This window comes from Hesperophylax consimilis, chromosome 28 (genome assembly GCF_061612785.1).
Source record: "Hesperophylax consimilis isolate HC1 chromosome 28, BYU_Hcon_1.0, whole genome shotgun sequence".
Classification (NCBI taxonomy): domain Eukaryota; kingdom Metazoa; phylum Arthropoda; class Insecta; order Trichoptera; family Limnephilidae; genus Hesperophylax; species Hesperophylax consimilis.
In genome coordinates, this window is record NC_142863.1 from 22348554 (window position 1) to 22361664 (window position 13111).

Below are 13111 nucleotides of genomic sequence, written 5' to 3' on the forward strand. Positions count from 1 at the left end.
GCTGATTGTATGCACTAACCTTTAACAGACATGCTAAGTGTCTGCACTAACCTTTAACAAGCATGTTGATTGTATGCACTAACCTTTAACAGACATGCTGAGTGTCTGCACTAACCTTTAACAAGCATGCTGATTGTATGCACTAACCTTTGACAAGCATGCTGATTGTATTCACTAACATTTAACAAGCATGCTGATTGTATGCACTAACCTTTAACAAGCATGCTGATTGTATTCACTAACATTTAACAAGCATGCTGATTGTATGCACTCGCCTTTAACAAACAACATGCTGATTGTATGCACTAACCTTTAACAAGCATGCTGATTGTATTCACTAACATTTAACAAGCATGCTGATTGTATGCACTCACCTTTAACAAACAACATGCTGATTGTATGCACCAACCTTTAACAAACATGCTTATTTTATGCACAAATGAAAATTGGAAAGAAGATTTCTTTTTTTGGAAGAATTCGTACAAAAATCCAATAAAACTACAATCACCATTTACAACTTTTATTTAATCATTATTGCTCCACATTTTAACTGCTGTTCGCCTTTTCTTATAGAGAACATAAGATATTGGCGATACTTAGGCGAAATATCTTTTCCAAGATAACTAAAATGTTAGAGGAACTAAATTGGCTAACAGTGAACAGAACACGACGGTAAATATACATAAAATAATGTTACCAAAATAATTTTTAATGAAAATTACAAACAACAAGGACATTCACAGACAAGAACATGCAATCAAATTAGGCTACCAAAAAAGGACAAAACACACAAAATAGTACTGTACAAAGGAATGTAATATTATAATGCGATGCCGGAAACCATAAACTCTGCACCAATTGATTCAATACATAATAAAAATGTAATAATTTATGTATGTAATTAATAACAAATCAAATATTTGTAAACATCGGTGTACTAAAACAAAATTAATAAGTAAAAATAAAAATATATATAAATATCCAAAAAAACATCATTAAACTGTACGGCTGGCCGCATACATACGTTTTTCGTATTCGATTTCCGAATTCGTTTTCCGTATTCGGACATCCGAATGCACGGAATCAGTAGAAAATACATTAACTGCCGCACACGTTCGTTTTAGTTCCGAACGGAACAAATTCCTTACGCACGTTCCGAATGCGAGCCGGCGCGTTCGGAGAAACCGAATGGAAAAAACCTAATGACGTCATGTGGAACGCAGCTATTGCATACAGTTTGTTTGTGCCGACGCAAACGTACGGAAATTTCCGTTCGTAATTCAGTGTTGCCAACGGATCTTGACCTAATATCGCCGTTTCTCATACATAAGGTAGCGTAAAGTAGCCGAATTTGCTGTTAGGTGGGACATGTTTAAAATTGATGTTTTTACGTGAAAATAAAAATTTCGTGGGGGCGGGGGGGTGGCTAGAGAATTTCAAGAAAATATAAAATTTGTCACAAGAAAAATTAATTTCATGGGGAGGGGGGGTGGCTAGAGAATTTCGGGACATGTTTAAAATTGATGTTTTTGAAGTAGCTTAATTGGCGACCAGTCGCCTTTTAGATTTTTTCGGCGCCGATTCTCGCTCTATGGCGATATATCGCCCTTGTTGGCAACACTGGTACTGACGTTTATACATTCCGAATGAAGAAAAACGAACGTTTGCGCTAGTCTCACGGAATTCCGAATACGGAAAACGAATTCGGAAATCGAATACGGAAAACGTATGTATGCGGCCAGCCGTATAAAAGATTACTCAATTGTCAAATAGTACAAAGAGAGGCAAGAGACAAAAGAAAGACAAATAGAGACACACATAGAGACATAAGAGACACAAATAGAGAATTAAGAAACACAAATAGAGACACAAGAGACATAATAAGAGACACAAGTAATACATAATATTAGTGCAACAATTTTTTTGCAACAGCAGATTTTTTTTCTGAATCCGTATAAATTATCGACGAAAATGTCTACTTCAGCACACTCCATCTTATTATATAGTCGACACATTTGGGTCAGAGTGCTAATATAGGCGATATTATTTTTAAATGCATTCAGGTAAAACATGTTATGGCGTCACAGTGGGAATTGGGAACATTTATATTAAAACATATATTGCTAAGACATAAGTACGGGTTTTCCAATAAGAAGGTGTTATTTTGATATTCAATCGTAAAAGATCAATGGTTTCCTTGCTTGTTTGGCACGTAGCACCGTCTTGTTGAAAGTAAACGCTGTCCAGATCAATATAATCCAATTCCGGCCATAAAAAATCATTTATCACCGTAACTGTTGCTCCAGCCTCATTTTCAAAAAAAGTAAGGTCCAATGACTCCACCGGACCATAAACTGCACCAAGCAGTCACACGTTGAGGATAGAGAGGCTTTTCAATAATAACTCTTGGGTTTTCCGAGCCCCAGATGCGACAATTTTGCTTGTTGACGAAGCCACCGAGGTGGAAATGGGCCTCATCACTCAAAATGATTTGCATTTGATTCACTCAAGTGAATTTTAATAATTTCTATGCGTTGTTGAAGCGTGTATTATTCCATTTTTATTAATGGCGTAGTTTTTACTTACTAAATGTAAAAAAATGAAGGCTTCAAAAGTAACATCTACCGAAATAGCGGGCTATTCAAAATAACACCTCTTATTGGAAAATCCTGTACATTAATTTTGAATTATTCAAGACGTACGTCGTGTGATATAAAATCTTTTTTTTTTTTTGGTTTTAGGCATTTCACCCTGAAAAGAGTGCTTTGTGGTATAAAATCATGTAGACCACATTTGAAAGATTATAGTAATGTGGGTTCCAAATAGTGCTTCCATTTACAAGTTTACTTCTAATTAATCAAAGACACGGGTTAGAATTGAATAAGGGTCTTTAAGGCGATGCACTACGTCGTGTAATATTTTGATTCGAGCCGCTATCAATAACACACCTTACGTAGATGGCGATAAGGCTTAAATTCCCGCTTAACACCATCCACCTGTTTTTGATTTATGCGAGAAAAAAACATGGCCAAAAAGTGCCTTTTATTTTATTTTGTGGATATTCAGTCACAAATATTTAATTTTTTTTCGATCATTTTATAAATAACTTAATTTGCCACATTATACAATAAAAAAATAACCGAAAATGGGTTCGTAAGTAGGAGAATTTTAACTTTAAAGTAGTTATCATAGGCCTTATACATTATTTTTTTCCGGGCTTATAAAAAGGCTTATCTAAAAAATACTCGATTATTTCAAAGGCCAGGATGTATTCTATGCGCAGTATTTAATTAAAGCATCTGAAACATTTCTAGGCGACCAAATTTTCAAACTAAAACACACATGATTTTGCATTACTACGTAGTGCATCGCCTTAAATTGTTTGTCTTTTGTAAAATAGCCCTTTACATAAAAGTTTCATTGCGATATTGGGATGGCGGAAATAGGGCCGGCTCTAATCCAAACGGCGCGCGCCTGGAACCATGATTTTGGCGCTCCCTGTCAAAACCAGTAGTAGAATAGGCGTGATTTTTCTGAAAAAAAATTAAGGCCGATGTTAGGAATTATCAGCGCCTGCTCCAATTGGCTATCCCTGGATACTTTATGCAGATTGTGTTATTGATTCAACTTGAGACATTGATTCTTAGTACGATTCGAAAACTTCAGTCCGTTCGGCGCCAAAGAGCCTGAGAAAACGGTTTTCCCGTTTCATGTGCAATCAATCATTTGTCTGTGCTAATTTTGGCAGATTTTAATATTTATTCTACTCTTAATCATAATTCTTAATACGACACAAAAACTTCAGTCCGTTTGGCGCAATAAAACCTGAGAAAATGGCTTTCAATGTTTGATCCCAAGCCTTGCATTCATGCCAGTAAATTTTAAAATTTGAGTCTGCTCGGCGCTATGGAACCTGAGAAAATGGTTTCCAAATTTCGAACCAAAGCCTTGCATTAAGAATTAAAACAGAATGATGATTTTTCCACAAATGCTACTTTATGCGGATTTTGGTATTAATTCCACAATAGACTATATTTTTTTAACACGATTCCACAACTTCAATCCGTTCGGCGCCATAGAGCTAGAGAAAAATATAAATTTCGAACCAATGCTTGTATTTATGGCTGTAAGAATGATGATTTTTCCCCACAAGCTAATATAAAGCCAAACAAAATGTATTAATAGTACACAAGCTATTAATAAATTCAATGCTAAGTTTAAGTTCCAGAGTTTTACCTTTCAAATATAGAATAAAAGTAATTGTTCGAAAAAATAATATATTATGTACTATTATTTCGTTTTTAGCTTGAAACAGTACTGACAGAGACATCTAGCGGTTTTTATTGTAAGTTATATAGCAGTTTCCTTCATTATTAAGGTAGAACTCCAAAATATTTTTAAATTATGTAAGTTTGGGTTGAAATTGAATGAATCCATACATCTGCCCTAACATGAAATCTAGGAATCGCTTTCAAAGGCTGGAGGTAAACCACGTGACCATATCTTTGGCACCAGGAGCAGGGCCGGCCCTGAGCCAAACGAATACCTGGCGCGAATAAAGTTTTGACGCCCCTTATCAAAACCAGAAGACGTCTAGGTAGGTGATCACCGTAATCAATAATATTTGAATGATTTGTATTTTTGTGTAGTGCCGTTTACATGAAAATTAATCTCAAAGCCGAAGTATTAGGACTGCTAGGTGTCATCAGCGTCTTGGCGCCTTGGCAAACTCGGCGAACGGAGGGAATGCTTCAATTGACCACGACCACCGAAGAGCACACAATGAAATAACCAGAACCTGCACAGAAAAGTAAAGTTCATTAAAGTCAGGCAACGGTTTGCTAAGCAGTCCATTGTCGGAATTTTCTGCGTACGATCGAATACGAACTGCCTTCAAGTCGGGTTGCGAAATGATGGTAAAAATGAGTGAGGTGGGTAAATTATAACACATTTGTGAGTGTCTTACTACATAATTAGTGTAACAAAATATTCAATTTTGGAAACAAGTCCAAACTTTTGTTTACCCGATTTGGGATGTGTAGTTAAGTTTTTTGCGCAGCCAGCAATTTACGCTTCATTGTAAAAAGGAATAGAAGACCTTTGTTGAAAAAGGTTAACATACATCTGCCTAACAAGTATACTCGTGGAAGATCCTATGCTCTTCTCTATGCTCCAAAAGCGAGGACTTCCGCCTATCAGAACGCACCTATCAACATAGCAACTCGCTGCACGATTCTGCATTGACCATCGATTTGCATAACCATTCATTTGGGCATGGTAAGGTGAGACGAATGAAAGATGTTGTGTAGAATCACAGCATTTATTAATGATCGGTGGCGAATTCCTCAGGCAGAAGATAGACACCGCATCAGTGGATGTAATCGACTGCGAATCCTCCAGGTCGATAGTCAACACCATATGAAGCGGAGGTGAAAGGTGGTGGAGAGGTCGAGGCGATGAGGTTGGTGGCTCTACACCGCGTTGGCGGAGACCGGACTTGTAGGCAGAGGCGGCTCTAGGAGTCCAGAAGTAGAAGGTTAATCGAAAAAAAATAATGTGAAATGTTAACCCATCGGCATACCAGCCGCCAAGATTGGGCAGCTGCATTTGCAAAACTAACCTCACAATTTTTATGAAATCTATATAAAAGTGCGAAAAGTGTTTCGTTTGAGGTTCAATAAGAATCAATAAGAATGCAATAAGAATCAAAAGGAATGCATTAAGAATCAGTAATCAATGCACAGTAAGAATCCGTCTGAAGTATGAACAGATGTAACAAATAAAAGTTATGGGTTAATACATATTCCTAATGCGTATTGAAAATTACAACAACGCCAATGTATCTATGTAATTAATTTATTGGTACTCACAATTCACATATTCTGTAGCCGGTAGTACAAAATTGTTTAATTTAAGATTATTTATCTAATTATTTACACATATAACTAATTGGTGTTTTTTTTTTAGATCTTTTCCTCCTAAAGGTTTTAAAATCACTAACTCCAACCTCAGTCCATAGTTTATAAGTAGATTTAAAATGTAAACAATAAAAACAAAAGTACCTATATATTCATATTATTGCACTCGCAAAACCACTGACAAAAATTATAACTTTTCATTTTAAAATATCGTTTTTAACCTCTTTATTTTTCTCTCTTGTTAAAGGAAAGACATACCAGACTATTGTTAGACCCGCGATAATGTAAGGCTCTGAAAGCTGGACTATGTACAACTCCTACTCTAGGCAACTTGAATCAGCAGAAATGCGAATGCTTAGATGGACGGCAGGAGTATCATTAAAAGATAAAATTAAAAGCTCACGCATTCGTGGTAGCCTGGGTGTCACTGACATAAACAGTAAGCTAGAGGAACGACAGTTAAGATGGTATGGGCACATAAGACGGAGACCACCAGACCACACAGTGAAGCAGGCAATGTCTATAGAGCTTCAAAGACAGTCATCCAGAGGTAGACCAAAGAACTCCTGGATGACCCAATGCTCCAAAATCCTACAAAGAAACGGCCTAGATGAAAGCGACACTCAGAACCGAAGAAGCTATAACCTAAGAACGAGAAGAGCCGACCCCAACAGCCTACCTAGGCAATGAGTTGGGATAGTGCTAGGAAGAAGAAGAAGAAAGATTTTTCTCTCTTGTAACATAAACTAATTGTTACTTTATTTAAATACGTTTGTCATGCTTCAATGAATTGTTTGCGATTTCTTTCAATACGATATCCACAGAATTTGATGTTTTAAATTATTCGCAAATTACGTCAACAATGATAAACATAATTTAACTAATATTCAAGTTCAAGATGGCTACAGTTTATTACACAAAAAACTTTCGACTGACATTTCTTCACATCTCCCTTTAATACCTTAATAATCTTAGGTCGTAGATATCTGTATTTCACCGTGGTCAAGTCCGAAAACACCTTAAAAATAACTTTTGCATGATACTAAGCATACTTCTGACATGAAAGTGTTTATCTCCTTTGACTCTATAGCAAAGAGAAAGAAAGGAGATTGGTTTGGGACAAAATTTAAAGTGACCGAAGCTTGGACCTGCAATAGCTTCTCATTTGGACGCTAGATGGCACTGGAATGTATCGAAAAAATATACAAATCTGCACAAATAAAAACTAAATTAATAATCGGGTAGTTTGTTGAATCTTTTTTTTTTATTTCTTCATATGAAGCGGTTACTTTGTGATGTGACATTATAATTTAAAATTAAACAATAACTTTGTAAACATCACTTATAGGTAAATACTTAATGTCGACCGGGTTTCGCTACAACCGTAGCTTCATCAGGACAGTATAATACTAAACCTAAACATCTAAAATATAAATTAACATGTGTTGATATCACGGTAAGTAGACGGTCTGAGCTACAGTGGAAGAGGTAGGGATAGGTGGGAGATTGAGATGCGAGTGCTCTTTGTCAATAGGGAACAATCTGAGTATAGGGCTTTTATTTAGGTTTATTTGGTTGTTGATGACTTTGCTATTGACGTTTTTGGCTTTCCTTAACTCCAGCGCCTCTAAGTTATCCAACCTAAGGCCTTTTTTTTAATATTAATACATACTATTGCGGCATATTTTTGGGAGGTCATTGCCCGAATGACCTTCTTAGAAGAGCCGCCACTGCTTGTAGGTGATGTTCAGCAGGGGCATAGGTCTACCAGGTACTCAGGTACTTCAGGTGTGAAGTAAGAAAGCCGAAGGTAAGATGGATCTGATCGGCTGATGATGGTGATCTCGACCGCGAGCACAGCCGGATACGCTCATATGTACCTGCAGCTCGATGCCGGAGCTAGTTGTGGGGCGCGGAGCGGTGCAGTGTGCGGGCGCAGGGGCGGCGAATGCTTGGTATAACTATAAGTGACCAGCTCAGGTATGGGGGCACCATCGAAGCCAGAGTAAAGTAGGCCTCTCAGAAGCTGGGCGTACTGTACAGGGCCCGCAGATACTTTAATAATACACAACTGCTGACCCTGTACAAATCGCAAGTGCGCCCTACTGTCGAATTTGGCAGCCATCTCTGGTCCGGAGCCCCTAAATACCTGAAAAAAACCCTTGACTCTGTGCAAAAACGGGCGGTCCGTTTGATAGATTCTCCAATCTTAACAAACGGACTGCAATCTTTAGAGCACAGGCGTCAGGTAGGTATGTTGTCCTTGTTCTATCGGCATTACAATGGAAGATGCTCTGAGGAACTAGCGTCATTGATCCCTTCGGCACCGGTGCGTAGTCGGGATACACGCCAAACGCGCGCCCAACATTTGTACACAGTTGACACTTGTTACATGAGAACGGGTCGCTTCTACGATTCGTTCTTAAGTTCAACAGCTCGGCTGTGGAACGAACTGCCGGCCTCTGTGTTTCCTCCCTCCTACAACATGGGACTCTTCAAGACCCATGTTCACTCCTTCCTCTCCACAAAAAGACCCTCCACACAGCATCCCCAAAGATGACATAGGCCCTGAGGGAAATTATTTTCTTCAGGGCCTCCTGTGTGGAGTTAATATAAATAAAAAAAAAGAAGGATGAGTGGTAAAGACTGACGTATCGCGATGCAGGCGCGCTTAAATATGAAACACTCGTTAGAGAACATTCCGGCAGTCGTGAGTTACTATATGTACTGCGCGCCACGCTGGAAGGTCTCGATCGTTCGATGAATTATTCTAGTAGCTACCGCTACACACAATATCAAAGGTTTAAGTGTAAAATAATATACAATAATAAAATATTTGGAAAGTTTATTTTTTATTACTAGAGAGTAATAATTTTAAAACCGTAAAAATATTTATTTATAACAATAGATTCTTGTTCATAAAAATGAATGCCGAAAAAAATAATACATATTATTATTATAAAATAGAACATTATTATAAAGGGGTCACTTCTCTATACAAATGATTATTCCAATAAACAAATGGATATAGCAATATTCATATGGTGGTTTTTTTTTTCTAAATTAAACCCTAATTATCTATGTATGAATAAGCACTTTGAGCATTTAAATTTCAAAACAGGGAACATTAGATACATCCATTTGTATGAAATTTAGCTAATTATTGGTAAATAACCCTCAAAAGATCATACATATTATTACGTTTGACGTTAATTGCATTTGTATGAAAAGATTTTCCCCTCAAAAGTAGGATGCAACGACTCTTATTTTGATGATTACAAATTTTAAATCAAAAATAGTACTACATATTACAATTGTTCAATCAATAATCAAAAGTCTACAGTAATTGTTCAATCAATAATCATACAATTGCACATGGAGTCAACAAGCGAACGTTTACAGTAAATTATTCAATCAATAATCAGAAGATTACAATATTGTTCAATCAGTAATTATAATTTCATCGATAATCAATGTTGGCTATAGATTGCAATTGATTACAACAATTGTTCAATCCATAATCGTCCAATTGTGACAAATAATAATTGATCAATCAATAATCCTACAATTACCATTGTTCAATCAGTAATAGCGTTATAACTACAATTGTACAATCAATATTCGTACAGTTATTAAGATTGCATCAATAAATAATTATAAGATTACAATTGTTAAATCAATAATTGCATGAGTACAATTGTTCAATCAACGAGAAAGTGATGTCCACTGCGGGACTTTTCCTTTAAAAGAATGCCCTTTCTTAAACGAATCGCCTGGCATAGCTACCCAAACATTTATTTACCCAATTTGGGATATGTAGAAAAGTTTTTATGCAGCCAGCCAATTGAATACCATTATAAAAAGACTAGTAATAAGCAGATTTTATTTTCAAGAACTAAATGGTGATATTTCAATGCGAGTTGCCTGTATGCTGTCAGATTCATTTATTGACAAATCACCGATAGTAAGACGGTTTCGACACCTCCTAAGCTCCGCGCAAGTTGGCTTCATCTATTAAATTGGATGTCCATGGTCAATTTCAATTAATTTATGCAGTTAATTTAATAATTTATTTTTCAAAACCAAACACATAGTTATAATCTACCATTATGAGTCAATAAAATAAGAATTGTTGCATCATAAGAAAATTTAATAAAAATTATTTAACAAAAGACATTCAGTAAAAAATGCATTATAATAAATTACACGCTGTGTATGTATTATTATGAATTAAAATGGACCACCAAATTTAAATGGCTTTCATAAGCCAATAAAAACCCTTCATGGTTATTAAAGGAACCAGCTTTTTTAAATCACACAGAATGTTTTTATTCTCAATGGCAATACTGAAAGTACCTTCTACTGGGTTTTCCAATAAGAGGTGTTATTTTGAATAGCCCGCTATTTCGGTAGATGTTACTTTTGAAGCTGTCATTTTTGACATTTGACAAGTAGAAACTACGCCATTAATAAAAATGGAACAATACACGCTTCAACAACGCATTGAAATAATTAAAATTCACTTGAGTGAATCAAATGCAAATCATCTTGAGTGATGAGGCCCATTTCCACCTCGGTGGCTTCGTCAACAAGCAAAATTGTCGCATCTGGGGCTCGGAAAACCCAAGAGTTATTGTTGAAAAGCCTCTCTATCCTCAACGTTAGACTGTTTGGTGCGGTGTATGGTCCGGCGGAGTCATTGGACCTTACTTTTTCGAAAATGAGGCTGGAGCAACAATTACGGTGAACGGATTGCGCTATCGAGAGATGATCAATGATTTTTTATGGCCGTAATTGGATGGTATTGATCTGGACAACGTTTACTTTCAACAAGACGGCGCTACGTACCACACAAGCAACGAAACCATTGATCTTTTACGGGAAAAGTTTCTTTGAATATCAAAATAACACCTCTTATTGGAAAACCCTGTACTTTGGCGCGCATCTTTAACTAACGTAAAGCGGTTGTTCTCTCAAGAACTACATACAGCCAAGTTGATTATCCAATGTATTATGTATTAAGAAGAGCAAAAGCAATTAGTATTAATAAGAAGAATATGTAGAGACGATAGTTCGAAGAAGAAACCTCAGAATACGATTATTTAAATGCAGTGTTTTCAAAAATTAATTCCAAGCATCCAAAAATTAAGATTAAATTTTAATATTTAAAATATTACATGTTTCAAATAATAAATGGCAACATTTATTTATGAAAACTTTATTAATTTAAATAAAAATAAATATATAATATACTAAAATTTTGTTTACAAAATAAAAATTAGTAAAATCAATTTTTCTTTCACGTAATACATATTCAAAAAACTAGAATTTTAGATTCTTATATCTAAGTAAACAAATAATAATATTGAATAGTCATTTTACCAAAAAAGCGATTATGCCCACTCAAATTAATATAGATTTTTTTTTAATATTACAAAATAATTGCAGTTTTTTTTTCCGTACAGGTCGATTGGTATTTGATGAGAAATATTGAAAGACATAATAAAGTAGGCTTGACTAATTTTTTTCCCTTTTAGGAACAGTTCATATAGGACTCGTAGAAATCGTTGTGGTGAGAAATACGATTTAAACGGCGTTAAAAAAAGGAAACATCATGCTTTATATTCAAATCAAAATTTGAAAAAAATTTATGAAACGCTTTTATTAATTATTTTTGTATAAAACTACAAAATCATTTGTTTAATAAATATGTGTTATTTTTTTTCATTATCAGTAATTTTAGTTACCAAAAATGTTAGGTGAACCATTTTTAAAGCGTTTTGTGTATGCATTCAAAATGTTAACATTTCAAAAATTATTAGTTTATTTGTAATAATAAAATTTTAAAGCGAATCTAATAACCTTCCAAAAACAATTTTAACTTTTCAGATAAGTTCAGAAATATTTCATGCATTTGGATTTTATCTGTCTGACAGAATATGCCAGAGGCCTGAGGGGTTAAGTGGAGTTCCAGGTATCACCACTACCTGTGGTTGAGATGTTTCTTTTCGTAATATAATGATTTATTAAACGAAATATTGAAAATAAAAAATATAGCGTCATTTATTGACTGTTTTGTTTTTAGCACTGATCTCAAGCACACATATTGTTACAAAATGTCTGACACGTGTGACGCAATGTTTAAAATCTCGACGACGTATACAGGAACAAACTTGCACGGCTGGTGGTGGGAGACTGGCGTCGCCGACGAATTTACAAAATGTCGACAACGTAACGAGCTGATTATGATCGTAGTCGCCAAGTCGCCTGTATCGTCGAACATTGGAAGTATTGAGAATAACTTCGATTTTGTTTACGTGAACTTTATTTCATTTTTTACATCGTATAATGTTTCGCATCAAATTCCAATAGCCTGCAGAGCTACACTTTTATGTACTACAGGAGTACATATATATAATACAATCAATTTAGAATTTTACACCATTTCATCCCACTAAAATTTGGGGAGACTTTTGTTCAACAGAGGATGCACAGTATCGCTAACGATGACTGCCCAGTGATGTAGAAAACCAATCGGTCGCTTACTGCCGAATGCACGATCCACGACTCAAGCGGTTGTATAGGTCAGGCAATCGCAGTTAAACGCGAACGTGTATCGATGCAAATGTACACAATTCCAACAGCGACATTTTTGCCAAACTTCACCGATAAAACAGCCTTACACAAACTTATTGTTATTATTATTTTAAAAACTTTTTTAACAATTTTGAAACATGCTGTACGCTAGGAAAGCATCTGCGTGAGTACAGTGTGTAACTCAACTATGGTTGAAATGCCTGTAATAACAATGTCGTTGTGCGCAGTACATACATCCATGATAAATATTTTTTTTATATAAATCAGCTTAAATATCGAGCTTTCTAACAGAAGGTGTATTACACAGTAGACAAATTTCAAGACGCCATAACTTATAATTTAAAAAATTGATGTTAATTTTCAATTACATCGTGCATGGGTTGAGTTGTTCTCTTGTTGCTTGACAGTCAAAACAAACATCAGCATCATTTAAACACCGATTCTCGGTCGATTTCAGTGTTTGAACAAATGTGACGAGTGTTCGAAATAAACCAACCTCAGTACATATTCCCATGCCCTAATAAGAGATCTTTTTTATGGGCTACAAATAATATTACAATACAACTTAGTTGTTGTGACTTTGAAAGGATCAGGAC